At 37.9% G+C, this 16,406-nt stretch overlaps 1 protein-coding gene across 1 annotated transcript in view; it reads left to right on the top strand.

The window, feature by feature from the left end:
* Positions 1-2,006: 2,006 nt before the first annotated feature.
* The window catches only part of LOC127448657 (plexin-A1-like), a 204,745-nt gene continuing 190,345 nt past the window's right edge, over positions 2,007-16,406 (top strand). The window contains exon 1 of the mRNA XM_051711354.1: positions 2,007-2,121. The gene's annotated coding sequence lies outside the window, so the exon portion shown is untranslated. The remainder of the gene's footprint in view (positions 2,122-16,406) is intronic.

The raw sequence follows: 16,406 nt of genomic DNA, 5'->3' as shown, positions 1-16,406 counted from the left end.
ATATATATATATATATATATATATATATATAATTTATTTAATGTTTTTTTTAATTAACTGTATAATTTTTCATGAGGAACTACGGTGGAGAATTCACCAGCTTTTTTGTAGCCAAGACTTGTGACAATGTGGCTTTACAGAAATGTCTTTACTCTGAAAATTATTAACTGTGGTAAAAAGTGTGAAAGCTTGCCCTGGTCTTCCCTAAATGGTGTATTGTGTGTTGAAATGTTTATTGTATGTTTTATATAGCACACTATATTTTACACTGTTGAATAAATAATATTTTATATTGTATTACATTGTGTATTACGTTCTGTTAATGTTGAAAGCAATTCACTAAAACAAATTCCTCAAGTGCAATTTGACCCAAGTATCCCTGGCTGCAGCTTGCAGAACGGGGCGGGGCAACACATTCGGGCGTGGCTACACGTGTCACCCCGCCCATAACTTTCTCTCATTGGCCCAGTCATCTTAAATTGGTGTACATGATAAGAGATGCGTTTTAAAATAGTGTAGCCCGATAACTTTTATTATAGTGCTGTGGCTCATAAGTGATATGAAATGGTGTTGTACCTCATGGCTCATTGCAAACAGATGTAATAGGAGTCTGACTGAGCAACCTGTTGTAGTTTCGGTCATGTTGAAAGCAGAGGGCAAAATTACTAATCCTACAATGGTGAAGATTCAACTCTAATGCGGTTGTAGTCAGTGTTGAAATAATTATGAAAGATAATTTTGATTTTAGTGCTATGACTGGTAAGTGACTTTGTGTTGTACCTCACGTGTCATTTCAAACAAATGTAGTAGGACTGCGTCACATGGACTAGGGAACAAATTGTGTTGACGTGTCTGCTATCATTCAAATTTGTAAATCAAAACGCTGTGCAATTTAACAAAGCCTTCATTATAACGCATGGTTAGAGAAATGAATTATGAATTAAATTAATTATAAAATATGTTAATTTTTTAATATGACCATAGAGTGAAAATAAGGCGTGTGCTTGTATGCAACGAGCAATTCTAAAAAATAAAAAAAAGACTTTTAGTTTGCCATAACAGCTCATCATCATGTGTGATTGATGATATTTTGCATGATTAATAATAAATAGATTCTTTCATTGACCAAGTTTGCTCAATCTATTGATTACTCTGCATTTTAGAAATTTAGTCATTTTAATCTATGCTATAAACAATAGCAAACAAGAGGCTGATGAACTGATGAAAATTATTATGCCATTCTTGAGATAGTTGCGGAGCTTTCACTCGTATTCTATATTGATTCATATTAATGTCATTGAAGGATTGTAAATGATTATCTCTCCTCCTCGCTCCAAAAATGTGTGCTCCGTTATCTCATCGGCCTAAAAATTACTTTCTAATTGACATGTACACAGAAACCAACGCCAGTCAAAATATAGTCTGTTACAGCGGAAAATAAGGAATATTGCATGAGGCATACAGGCTATAACTGTTAATACTGTACTGACGTACTGGTGCATGAGCACCAAACACAAAAAACACATATACATGATTTTCAGTTGGCATTTGTTTAAGAACATTTTCACATCAGTTTCAGCCTTTATAAATCCCGATTTGTTCCTCACTTTTAACGAAGGATAAAATCCATGGAATTTAGGATTGAATATCACATACAAGTAAGCACCATAATCAAACGGTTTGGCTCAACTATTCAATATCTCTCAAACAATGATAACACACCAGCAACGACGACCACATCTCCTATCATGTATGTCTATGAAAGATGAACGAGCCAATGAGACTATGTTATTATGGGCGGGGCGACACGTGTAGCTCCGCCCCATATGTAACCCCGCCTCATTCTGCAGGCTGCAGCCAGGTCCTTCTCATTTGACTTGACTAATAAACTTTGCAGCAAGTTTATGCTTCTGTCGTGCCTCTACACGCCGCACGGTGGCGCGCTAGAGTAAAGCCGGGGGCGCGCACTCAGCCAGCGCGTGATTGACCGTTTCAGTGCAGTCAGTCCTAGCGCTCGGAACAACAAGCCGCATTCCAGTCGCGCCACGGAACGGGATATATCTCGAGTTTTTTTTTATTTAACTATGAGTAGGACATGCAATGCAAGGATCAATCGAACGTGTAAGTACCATAAATGATTTATTGAAACGCTCTACGTTAGAACGGTTAGAAATGTGAGGAGGTATTTGGCTTGTTCGGTGTTCATGCCAGTAGTTTTGGGAAGCAGAGTCTTGGAGCCTGGACTGGTGTAGTGTGTTTAAATGTGGAAATCAGCGCTTGGCTTTTACACCAAAGGAATACTACGGGTCCATGTGTGTAAAACTTTAAGATCCCAGCATTCGGATTGTTTTCAGATGCTCGATCTTGAGTATTATTCATATTGGAGACTCCATAAACGTTTGAATCTGTTGAATCTGTCTGTTGAAATCATGTTGGGTTTGCTGGCTTCTGGTACTTGGAAATGTGTTCGGGACAATCGTATCCATTAAAAAAAAAAAAGGTAGGCTGGAATTTATTACCGATTTCCTCGAACGCTCGTCTTAACGACAGTGTCAAACTATCAAATCGGGCTGAGTTATCAGATTGATAAACAGTAACCAGTCACGTTTATGTCAAGGTATTTAGAGCCGCGGTCAGGGATAGACCTTGTTGGTTTTGTTAAGTAGAAGTTACATAAAATATGAGAAATTGGGTATGTGTGTGTGTTTCAGGAATTCCGCGTATGAATGCAACCCTGTTTTGTTTTTAGGGGCTATTTTTAAACAACCCCTCCTGCTCTAAAAGCACCCTCATATAATGGGACCACATGTTGCTTTTTGTTTATAATCGATAGGCTCTAATTGATTTATAAATTATTAGTCAATGTGTGTTGTGTTAAAAGGGCGTTAACAGAAGACCTGGTTCTGAAGCTGCTTTTGTTGCTGCTGCGCGTCCGAAGCTTCTGCCTGTACGTTGGTGTGTAAACGCGCCTACATACGATTCATTTAGTAGGTACGCACATGGCCGACATGTATGTGATCTAGTTCCATCGTGTTTGTTGTAGAAAACCATATAGAAACTGTTTGCGAGGCGTCTAAAAAGTTGACATGAACTGAATCAACTGCCCTACATGAGCAATACAGTGTTTTAAATATATCACGGACTGGTGGGATTTTATAGTAACTAGGTTCGCCAGAAATGGACCCTGGTAAAACGATTGGTCTCGACATCTCTGACGACTATTCACGAACCATGTCTTAACTATTGTTATCGCGACGTGACGGTTAGGACCGTGACGGACATTCACATGTAAATTGGGAATGTGTTTCCTCAGGCGTGAGGGAATCGTTTGTTTGGAAGGAGGCACAACTATAACGGGAATAATCTCACGGCTCGCCTCTGTTAACAAAAACGACTTACTGATCCTGTGGGTCAGCAAGTTAAGGCCAACTCCTTCTTGTTTCGTGCTAAATTATGAATTTGTTTTCGTACGAACGATTTCTCTGGTTGTTTGGACAGAAACAGCAAATTTAAAGGGATATTCCGGATTCGATACAAGATCACTTGAAAGCATTTGTGGCATAATGTTGATTACTACAAAAATCAATTTCGACTCGTCCCTGTTTTAGTGAGGCACTTCGAAATCTGTTTTAGTGAGGCACTTACAATGGAAGTGAATGGGGTCAATCTGTAAACGTTCAAATACTCACTGTTTCAAAAGTATAGTCACAATTCGTTGCCATGTCGATGTAACGCCGTAAACCCTAAAAAGAATGATATTTAAACAACTTTACAGCTCAAGTAATGTTTTAACAGAAGAATTAATGTAACAGACTGGGAGTGAGTGCCAGTTCCGGTCAGTAATTCTACATTGAAGATGAATAATACCAAGAAATTGACCATGCATTCAGATTGTCCTTTACCACATCCTTCACAGTTTTGGCAATAAATATTTTTTGAGTTATTAATAATAAAAAAATTGTAGCCTACATCCTTTCTTTTATGCTGAGAAATGTCCTGACCCATGACTTAAAAAGTAAATTATTTTTATTTCTACGATTATTTATCTTCTTTATCTTATTTATGTATACGTCTGTGTTAGTTTATATTTACTTTATTTTAATTATTTATTTTTCCTTCACCTGTACTTCTTGTCTTTATGACTCAGTGATTGTATTCATACATTGTTGGATCTATGTAATATTATACATATTATTGAACATTTATATTGAACCTTCTGTTTTTCACTAAAAGAAATCCACAGTTTTATGTGTGGACATTTCAGATGGTCCCTTACTACACCTTCCACAGTATTAGCCTGTTTCAGTACAATGTTTGGACTTTTCAGATGACCCCATACCCACCTTATCAAAAACTTATGTCAAGTTTATTGTCGATCTGTAAAGATTTCGCCGTGATGCCATCTGACCAGCTTATGGGACAAATCGCGTCTCGTATTGATTCAATATTAATTTCATATTTAAATACGGGACGATCCTGTATTTTACGGGACGGGTGGCAATCCTACCTGGAGGTCTAATGCATTCTCATGAGCAAAGTGTGTATGCGGAAAATCATGAGCTTAATGGGAGAAATTGTAAATCAGGAGTACAGCGGGAAGAGGGGTGGAAAAACGTGAGAAATCCAGTAAAATTGGGAGTGTTGGCAGGTATGATAATAATAGAAATTTCAAAATTATATAGCGTATATTCACTATATTTTATATATTCCACAAACAGAAGTGAGTTCAAATTAGGGCTGCACTATACAGAGAAAATGCGATAAGCGAAAAGTAGTTGGATAAAGTGATATTCAAAATCCGATGTGATAATCCTATGATGACATCATCGGAGATCATGGAACATTGGAACCCCCACCACCCAAATATTATGAAGTTTATTGGGAGGAAAAAAAGGACTTGTATCCCAGAGAGATCACAGTCATAGTTATCTTTTGTTCCAAATTGCATTTAGACAGCGTATAATATACTGTTCTACCTTTGACTTCATATCACACATGTGAAGTGCTCCTATAATTTGAGGCGGAAGTAGTTTTTGGAGAAACACTATTTTAGTCTCCAATTTGAAATTGCCAATTTTATCACACAATTCAACAATAATTGTTGTTTTGATGCTCTTTAATGTTAAGTGTGACAGATTGCGGTAGCTATCCACTCAAATGGAGTGGAACGCAACGCACTCTCCAAATTATAGCGTGGAAAAAAAACATGAATGAACATCAGAGGGTTTGTTGAAAGATACAGTTCAACTTACTAAAATGTGTCAACAGTCACGTAATCGCCCAATCTGTTAATGTTGAAATGACATGGAGAAAACGAATGGGGAATATCTCATGCTTTGGTTTTGCGCCTATGCACACACACATTCCCCAAGTGACAATTCTGAACCCAGTCTATTCTCGGCAATCTGCGTTGCCATAAACCTTACTTCTTGAAGTATTGTTAAATATGTTTCATGGACGACTTGAGGTCCTGTCATATCGTCAGGTTCAACTCCTGTTTATAATCAGTTCTCATAAATTTATGAACATTCATTAAGTATTAACTTCATTCTTCAATTTTATTTGTTTTTTTGAGGTTTTAAAAAGGAGCTGGAGATCTCTTAGACCCCAAAATGATGGTTAACCACCTGAAATACACCAATCTTCATTTCAGAGGATTATAGTTCAAGTGTGTCGATGAACCACGTGTAGTTTCGAGCAAACTTTACCCTTAGAAGTAAGACCTGTAACCCTTCAAAGGGCCCGTTTTACCATGAAAAATCTGTTAAACAGTCTCTCACTGGGAACAGTTGTGATGTGTGGAGTTTGGAATGAGAGTGGGCTCGCCTCCCGTGAGCGACTGGTTTAACTCAAACCCACAGCAAAGCTAATGTGCAAGATTAAGTCCTCAGCCAAAATAATTTATCTCAGGAAGCCGAAAATGGTTGAAAATAAATTGCACAAGTGGGGACGTAATTATTGAGCAAGAGATACACACTGCAATAAATTGGGCACAAAGGGAGAGAATTAGGCCTTTGTTTTTGTTATAGATTATTATAAGGGGAGACGACTAAACAAAATTTGGCCAAAGATTAATAATGTATATGAAGTACATGCTTGTGAGAGAAAGTCTTGGCAAGATTGCAGCTATTTTTGTGGCGACCGATTCCTTGATGTTGTATTGGTATGTCCACTACAAGAATTAGGCCTACTCAAATGGTACCATGGTACAGTGATGGTTTGAGATGTTAATACCATGGTTTTTTTGATAACATGGAACTAAATGAGTACTTTATTCATATAGCTTGGTATTTAGGCTACATGGTTCTCCAAAGTTCTTCAAAGAATACCATGTCACGACTATGGTCCAAAAACCCATTTGTAAGTCCATGTTCGATAGACCACGGAAGTGTCAAGTCATTTTTATTTGTATAGCGCTTTTCACAACACACATAATTTCAAAGCAGAAAATGAAACTGTAATATCTATAAAGTCTTAGAGTCATCATTGTGTAGTTTGATTAAATATGATTGTAAATTGTGTATAAAAATAAATAATTAAATAATAGTTGTATTTAGAACCCCAGTGAGCAAGCTGAAGGCGACTTTGGCAAGGAACACAAAACTCCATGGAGAAAAAGGGCCACAGTATTTTGCGGTACCTTTTGTTTGTGGTTGTACAATTTTTCCCCTGTCGTTCCACACTTGTCTATGTCTTTCTATATTCTGTGTGCTTCTTGCATGTCAACATCCCTGTCATCTCGAGAGCTCATAATTGTCACATTCTGTGGCTCATAGCTCACCCTCTGTTTGACTTCTATTTATAAACTCATTCGGTGTCCCTCTCTGTCTCTCACTCTGTATTTGGTTAACTCTTGTGTGCTGCCTTACCAATCTACTACGAAAAGGTTTTAAGCCCTAAAACTTGATCCAGAAAATCTCTGGGGCCCCAGTTGGCCCTGTATGATCTCTGAAAGAGAAATACAAGATGTGTTAGAGTACTGTAAAATATAATCTCTGATCAGAGGATGTGACTCCAGAGAGGTATCAAGACTCTCAAGTGAATCAAAGTAAACTTTAGCCGTTAAATCACTGTGTACGGCCACTTATGAGTTTTACACTGCTGTGTTTTTGTAGCTTTAAACCCTGTAGATTTTAGCAGTGTTGGCTTTGTAAACTGCAAGATTCCATACATGCACCACACTTTCATGTGTGGTACCTGTACATTCTTGTTGGGAAGCTTGTTTTTCCTCTTTCATCAATAGATTTTCCTGAATTTCCCATCTGTCTCTATCTTACTCTCAGTTTCTTGTCCTGAAGCCAGTGGTGATATTAAAAAGCATTTAAGAGGCTTGGATGTTATACTGTTTGTTTAAAGAACAAACAGCAACGGGTCTCATACACATTGCTAACTCTGTCCAACATTCAGGCAGTCACTGCACAGTTTGACCTCCCATGAAATGGCACGTTCAATTGCGTCAACACTATCAGAGTTACACCCACAGATATCAAGCCATAGAATGCAGACAAAGGTTCAACAGACTTTAAACAAAACTTAAGACAAGAGCAGTCATAAAAAACATGCAATGTGACCTTTTAACTGTCTAGCATCCAGAGCTGCTTGTAAGTTGCTCATACCATTCATATTCCGTTTATAAATGTCCTTTGCCATTTACTCTTGGTGGGTCACTACATTCATTTTTACTGATTGGATAGCAATGCAATCCTGAAAAACCATGTGCCCTCCAAAATGCATTTGAGACCGATAGCAATCTGATAGCATTAAAGATTTGACTCAGCCAAGTGTAAATGCACCTGGTTGTTCAGGAACGATTTCAGCATATGGAAGTTTGGGAGCCCTACAATCCACATGTGAGCAAGCAATTATGGATGAGACACATGGATGGAGCAACCTGCAAAACTTTAACACTAAAGGCCAAGCTGTACTTCGATTTTCCGCATCCTGCTGCATCTCGTGCACTGTGCGTGTGATGCAGATTTGGTCAGCGCAGTACGTGACGGAGCCTAGCGTTGCTAGATACATGGACAGTATAGTTTGAAAGGATGAGCGCGGATGGCACGTGGAAAAACAAAGTATACGTTTGTGCCTTATTTGCCAAATCGGGAAAAGACAGGGCTCAAAAGAAACTCTCAAACTTATAAATAAAACCAATATTCACTATAAAATCTTAGCAAAATTTTGCCACCTGGCATTAGCGCAACTTAGCCTTAAAGAATGAATGTTATGATAACTACGAATACAATATTTTTGCAAACTTTTACCTTCTGAATTCTATGTTTCGCAGCAGTTTCCTGGTGAAATTAACACTAGAGGCACTACAACAACTGTGTATTTTATTCACTAACACAAATCACGAGTACAACGGCTGATTATGACTTTATAAACACTTATTTTTTGCACACACACTGCTATGTTATGACATCGAAACACTTTTATTCTAACACCCTGTCTACACTGGGCGCGTCTGTTGATGTAGTGTGACGCAATGGCTTGAAGCTGTCTACACTGGATGTTCGACGCAAATGTTCTAAACCATTTAATTTGTGTAGCAGCGCCAGCGTGTGCAGCGCAAAATAGAACGGGTCACCCGTTTACTGTTGGCACGATGGACGCGTTGCAACGTATGCTTCCAGTGTAGACAGAATCATTGATTATAATGGGGTCTATGGCTTTTGATGTGAGTGTGAGTCCTGAGTGTGATGTGTTTTTTTTTTGTTGTTGTTGTTGTAGGACGGTGTGTAAACACTGAGCTGGAAGCTATTCATTATTAATGTCCATCTTTTTCCAGTTTTATTTTCATCAACTAGCCTACACTTTGAACTGTTCTCTTGCCGTTTTGACATCTGTTATGTGCTGTTTTTCTGGATTGGGCAACAATGGCTGCAGTTACAGTCTGCAAGCTAAACATTTTCTTGATTTCTCTTGAATGCATAAAAATGAACGCTTCCATCGTTTCCTCTGATCATACAGAATGGTTTGCAGTATTAAGTGTGGGAGTTTAAATGATGGATTGAGACATGTTCTCCTGAACTAGTCCTTTATGCTGTCAAGTGTGTTACTTGCGTGAAAAATTGTGTACTAAAGCCCTTTTCAAACGGCAATTGTTACTTAGGATGACGTTTGTAAAAGTACATTTTCATGTCTCCTCTGTGATAAAACTCATGCGTTCGGATGACAGTTAAATCACGGGGGACGAGCGAGACTTTTTGTTGATCACATGATTGCAGTTGCGCTTGTTACATGGAAAATTCATCAATCCACAAACTGTGTCCTCTGTATTTGCATTTAAATATGTTTGAAATTACATTAAAATGAAAATACAATTTTTAAAGCATGAGGGAACTGCGCTGCAAAGCGCTGCGGACATTTACAGTGTACATTTTCACATACGGAGCAAGCCAAAATTCTTGCGAAGAGCAATTAAACTAATCAAGAAACTGTAGGGACAAGACAAGAAATAAATCTGTCAATGGGGGTACGCATGTTTTGTCACCCACATCAACTATGTTGCACCATTTGCGCATCTCTCCAAAGCGCACGCAAGGAGATATAGAAGCCACACATATCAAGGACAGTAAAGATAGTTCAAATGAAATTTGAGGAGCTATGGTAAAAATGGTTTTCTTATGTTTTATCAGTCAAAATGATTAATTACTGTCCAAATCCACATCTCTGAGTTTATAATCCTTTTTGACCACTGCTAAGTGCCGTATGTTGCGCTGCGCGTGGTAGCAGCTCTGGCGGTAATGGACAGTTGTGAAAGTTGGAGGATTGTGTAACAGAACGTTTTTAAATAATTCACAAAATGATGTCACCACTCCACCACAGTGAGTGGGAACTCCTAAGTAGAAGGGAAAGAAAAACGAATGCCAGATCACGTAAACTTTTGAAATGGTCCATTATTATGGCAATGTAATAAAATTGTAATATATCACATTTTAATGTATATTCACTAAATAAATTTATACATAGGGCTTGCATGACTACTTGTTTATACGGGTCAAGTAGTCCCAGAAAAGTTGCCGGGTTAATGTCTATCTTATTTAAAATGTTTAATTTCCACCTCCACTTTTAAAAAACTGACAGATAATTCCAAATGATGTGCATCATTTTGATTGATTAAAAAAAACAAAAAAACAATTTCATTTGAACTATCTTTACTATCTCCAACTTTCACAACTGTCCATTACTGCCAGAGCTGCTACCACGCGCAGCGAAATGTACGGCACTTAGCCGTGGTCAAAAAGGATTTCCGAAACGGATTTTTGGATTATAAACTCAGAGATGTGGATTTGGACGGTAATTAAACATTTTGATTGATAAAACATAAGAACCATTTTTACCATAGCTCCTAAAATTTCATTTGAACTATCTTTACTGTCCTTGATATGTGCGGCTTCTATATCTCCTTGCGTGAGCTTAGGAGAGAGCACGCAAGCGGTGCAGCTGAGGTGATGCGGGTGACAAAAAATGCGTACCCCCCACTGACAGATTTATTTCTTGTCCCTATAGTTTCTTGATTCGTTTAATTGCTCTTCGCGAGAATTATGGCTTGCTCCGTATTTGAAAATGTACACTGTAAATGTCCGCATCGCAGTTCCCTTATGCTTTAAAAAAAATGTATTTTCACTTTAGCGTAATTCCAAACATATTTAAATGCAAATACAGAAGACACAGTTTGTGGATTGATGAATTTTCCATATAACAATCGCAACTGCAATCATATGATTCCCCCGTGATTTAATTGTCATCCGAACGCATGAGTTTTATCACAGAGGAGCCATGAAAATGTTCTTTTACAGACATCACCCTGAGAAACAATTGCTGTCTGAAAAGGGCTCTAGAGACCATTGCTGAGTGTGTGGCTTTGGGTTTAAATGTGTGATTCAGACAAGAAATGGTCATGCATCAATACAGCTGATGGTACGTCTCTCTCTCACTGTCCGTCATCATCCCTTCTCTCGTCACTCCCACTTGTTCTACTTTTCCTCCTCTTTGCTGTATCTGCATTCCCGCGGATTGCTCATCTTCTGTCTGTCTGTCTGTCTGTGTGTGTGTGTGTGTGTGTGTGTGTGTGTGTGTGTGTGTGTGTGTTTGGATGAGTTTCTGGTAAATGGACTTGGTCCAGCCCCAATCTCAGATGTGTTTTTCTCTTAAATGCAGTCAGTTTTTTATTTTTATTTTTTTTTTTTAAACTCAGTATTTTCTTTTTTACTGATCCATCTATTCTTGCAGTGTAATTTGTCTAACGGGCGATTTCTACTTCTGCTGCAGATTTTTACTTCAGATGTTTTAACACTGTTTTTTCTCCCCATCTTGCCAGCTGTAATTGTGAGTTATGGTAAATTTCAGTCTGGGACCAGCCACTAGATCAGTCCTTCTGTAATGGTGGGCCTCAACCAGGTTCAGATATTAAGGGCTCGGAACAGAAATTGACAAAAATGCCCCAGATGATCTAATTAATTTTGAATGCAAGTAAAGCGACTTCCGGCGACAGTGATCATTGGCAATAAGATATGGGCTTGGCGAGCAACATAACAAAGTTGAGAAAAGTTTAACTTTATGCAAGTGACGAGCGACATTCGGGAGCGACTACCAATGGGAGAGAAGGCAGCGGAGCTCACGTCATCCATCTCCTGTGAGTGTGAGACACTGGAGTGGAGTGCAGGCAAGACTGAGAAGTTAAAAGTTTCTGTGAGCGGGTTTACTGTTCTATATAATTTGTCTGGAACCAAATACATGGATATGGGCTAATAAAATTATGCGTGGAAAACCGTTTTGGTATTCTGAGTGCGTTTGATTCATACATTGATAGATTGTTCATCTTGTTCAGGAAATAATGCATTAAACACTGCTGCAGGTTATATAAAACACTCTCCTCTGCAGAATGTTAATTTTTTAGAGGCAAGAGAACTGATTCCTTGTCAAATTAGAATATCTTAGTTTTAGGCAGTATCATCTGTAATCTGCAATTCAAAAGCTAGTTGTGCAGTCCACCAGTAACGTTAGAGTGACATCAGTTGGAACAGGCCACTAGCGACTTCATAGTTCAGAGACTAGTAACAACGAGCAACAATGTCGTTGACGGGGTGAATGGGACTTTAAAATATGTGGGCAAAAAATGGCAAATTTTTTATTTGATCTGTTTCTTACATATATTTCATAATCTTTTATGAAACTTATAAAAAAAAAATTATCTAGCCTTCTATCCAACACTTTATTTTAAGAAATGAAATGGCTGTGAACAAATTTGGTAACTCATTCTATATTTATCAGAAACAGAATAAGCTTTATTGCCAAGCATGCTTACACAAGGAATTTGTCATGGTAACAGAAGCTTCCAATGCAACTGTATATACATGCATTCAAACATATACATTTAAACATATATACATATAGTGACATGAAAATAAAAAAATACTATATAACAGATGAAAAAAAGAAATATACAATAGAGCAGTAATGTTGTTCGAATATTTTATATACAGATATGCAGTTATGTGCAGGTGATATAAAGTATTGAAGAAGAGGTAGGATATGTCAAAGAATATAAAATATGGATATAAGTAGGAACGGATGGATTGAATATTGCACATGGTTGTATTGACAAAAGGAAAGTATTTGGGGGCAGTTTTAAGTGTTCGTGAGGTGGATGGCCTGAGGGAAAAAACTGTTCCTGTGCCTGGCTGTTCTGGTGCTCGGTGCTCTGTAGCGCTGGCCAGAGGGCAACAGTTTGAAAAGGAAGTATGCTAGATTCAAGAGTGATTTTACCAGCCCTTTTCAACACTCTGGATATGTACAGTTCTAGCAGGATGGGTAGGGGAGTACCAATAATCCTCTTCGCAGTCCGAACTATCTTTTGAAGTCTTCTGATGTCTGGCTTGGTAGCTGAACCAAACCAGTTATAGAAGTTCAAAGGACAGACTCAATGACTGCTGAGTTTATTTATTTTTATTTATTTATCACACACTGTATTTGCACATATACAGTGAAATTATTTTTTTCACATATCCCAGCTAAGCTGGGGTCAGAGCGCAGGGTCAACTGTATCAGGAGTAGAACTGTATCAGCAGCGCCTCTAGCAGGTTGAACTTCCTCAGCTGGCGAAGGAAGTACAACCTCTGCTAGCCCTTTTTCAAAATCGAGTCTCCTACTTCAGGTCTTGTGAGATGGTTGTGCCCAGGAACCTGAATGACTCCACTGCTGCCACAGTGCTGTTCAGAATGGTGAGCAGGGTCAGTGTTGGGGTGTTCCTCCTAAAGTCCACTGTCATCTCCACTGTTTTAAGCATGTTCAGTTCTATGTTGTTATGACTGCACTAGACAGCCAGCTGTTCAACTTGCCTTCTGTATGCAGACTCATCGTCATCCTGGATGAGGCTGATGGCAGTAGTGTCGTCTGCAAACTTCAGGAGCTTAACAGAGAGGTCCTTGGCGGTGCAGTCATTTGTGTACAGGGAGAAGAGTAGTGGGGAGGGTACACATCCCTGGGGGGCACCAGTGCTGATTGTACATGTGCTGGAGGTGAATTTCCCCATTCTCACAAGCTGCTGCTTGTCTGTCAGAAAGCTGGTAATCCACTGACAGATAGAGGCAGGAACAGAAAGCTGGTTTAATTTAGTCCATAGGAGAGCGGGGTTGATTGTGTTAAAAGCAGAACTGAAGTCAACAAACAGTATCCTTGCATAAGTCCCTGGTATGTCTAGATGTTGAAGTATGTAATGCAGTCCCATATTGACTGCATCATCCGCAGACCTGTTTGCTTGATAGGCAAACTGCAAGGGATCCAGAATGGGTTCAGTGATGTCCTTTAGGTGGGCCAACACCAGTCTCTCAAATGATTTTCATGACCACAGACTGGTCTGTAGTCATTATGTCCTTTTGATCTTGGGTTTCTTTGGGACGGGGATTAGGGTGATGGGACAATGTAATCGGATATCGACGATGTCTTACAAAGATTCCGATGCCAATTGTGAGCAGATGATGATCGACAATATCGGGAAATGGCAAAGCCATGGATCTGGGAAGTCGCCAAATATATTAAACAGTGGCCAGGGTGTGACTAGGTCTAGCACCCGGGTCAATGACGTGATGGAAGTTTTTTTGTGTCCATATGGTTTAGTTAAATTTAAAAGGGTTAAAATTTGAAAATAAATGTATATTCTTTTATTGAGGACCTAGTCTAAAAGTTCTGGTTTTAATCAATTTTGAGATAATATTGGGGGATGATGGCAAAAATGTCAATGTGGTGTAACTGTAAAAACTTTGTATAAAATAATTAAACTTGCTTAAAAAAGGTGAAATTCTCAATAAAACACCCTATCAACTAGTTTGGCATAATCTTACATTAGAACTATTTAATAGTAAATAAAAGTAATGGAACACCATTGTTCTGTTCTGGGATCCTGTCAGTCAAGTCAATTTCCTGAAGCGTCAAGTTGGTGTAACCACCATTCAAGGAGCCATTTTGTTATGTGCAAGAAGACCTTGTGACAAGAAATTATATCACAGAGAAAGACCCCTGATGACCCTAACTGCTGCATAAAAAGATTAGTAACTCTCTTTAAAATATTCTAGATAATTTGATGTTTAGGGTATGGTCAGGTATGCTTGTGTCAAATGGTATGACCCCAGTAAAACATTGATCATTCATCATAATATTAAAAATGAGTAGGCTATTTACTTAAAAAAATTATGTTTGAAATATTCACACCAAGGCCATGTGCTTGTGTCCATGATAATGCCTGTCAAATTAGATTTTAAATTGAAATGTCAAATGCTGTAACCGGTTACACCATTTGACTCCTATTACAAGCCTGTCTGTTAGAGGCCAATTTTGACAAATATCAGTAGTTTATGATGCTGATTAAAGTTAAAGTAAATATTGCACAACATTTACATAAATATTACATTAAGTAAATACTACTTTGACACCTCCTGTTGAACATGAACAGCAGCTTTAAAATACATCAAACTCCAACAATTCAGTGATAGGAGAAACGTTACTCAAAGATAAAAATGTACATCTATAAAATACAATTCATTGAATTTCTGCAATTTCACAATTAATACAATATAATAGAGGGCAATTCCATGCAAAGGTCACCCTTACCATGGAAAAAATATGTTTTGCACACACAAATAGAACTGTTGTTAAAATTTTCACTTCTAGGTCAATATTTTGTTGTATGTAACCACTCTGATTTACAACATATCTTTTTACATCATACACAAGGTGTGCAGCCATGCAGAAACAGCGTTTTTCAAATGGCCTAATCATACATGGTTCTCCCTCTCTCTCTCTCTCTCTCTCTCTCTCTCTCTCTCTCTCTCTCTCTCTCACACACACACCCCTCCCCCTCTCTCTCTCGCACACACACAATGTTTTAAAACATGTTTTTACTCTGATTTGTTGTTGTCAGATGTTTTTCCTTCATTGAAATAAAATAAAACACCAAGTTTACTTCACCTTGTTGACTGTCATGCTTGCTTTTCAGTGTCAATTTCTTCAACAAACAATGGCCTTTGACTGTAGAAGCAATATGTTCATGTGGTGTAACTGGTTTGTGTCAGTTGGCGTAACCAGTATTTTTCATAAAAATATGATAATATACAGGAAAATTAATGTGGAATAAAATGTACTCTTCTGTTGCAGTGTAATAATGTTTATTTTTTATTTTTGCATAATTTGTCAAAGATTATTTAGAAAACAGAGGTGCTTTCAGCATATGTCCCGCTCAATATTGCAAAAATGCATACAATTAAAATGAAGAGATAATCCTAATAAAATCTATTTTCATATGATATTTTAAAATGATGTAATTATTTTGATGAGTACACTTACACTCTAGGTGGATAAAATGTGTAATATTTCTCATTCTTTTGTGGTTACACCACTTGACATTTTCAGGCACATTCAGTGTTACCTTTTGTAAAACAAATTTGCAAATATCATTTCAAATTACATGAAACCAACACAAATACAAAATGTACATTTGAACAAACCTTATGCATGCTTTTAAAACAAGTTTTTAAAAGATTTTTGAATTGCTCATCTTGCCAACCCTTTGACCCACATGCCAAATGCGTCAAGGTTGAATCCAATTCGCATGTTCCTCATCCAAATGTATTTTATGCGCGGGTAATTTTGCTCATCTACCTGTAACAGCTGGGGCGGCAAGAAATGCTGTTAGTCACAAAGACATGCACTTGAATAAACACACTTTATTATATCTTTAACAACAGACAAAAGAAAAGTTGTCAGTGCTTGTGTCTGATTCGCTGTTTGTTCAGAGGTGTGCAGCACGAGCCTGTCTCCTGGAACAAGCGCATGTAAAGAGTTTTCACTTATATCTTTTTAAAGAGATACTTATAAAGTTATGACAGCTCTTATACATATAGATCAGG

The sequence above is a fragment of the Myxocyprinus asiaticus genome, chromosome 12, assembly GCF_019703515.2.
Source record: "Myxocyprinus asiaticus isolate MX2 ecotype Aquarium Trade chromosome 12, UBuf_Myxa_2, whole genome shotgun sequence".
Taxonomy (NCBI): Eukaryota; Metazoa; Chordata; class Actinopteri; order Cypriniformes; family Catostomidae; genus Myxocyprinus; species Myxocyprinus asiaticus.
Note: the sequence above shows the minus strand (reverse complement) of the source record. Positions and strands in the feature narration are given on the sequence as shown.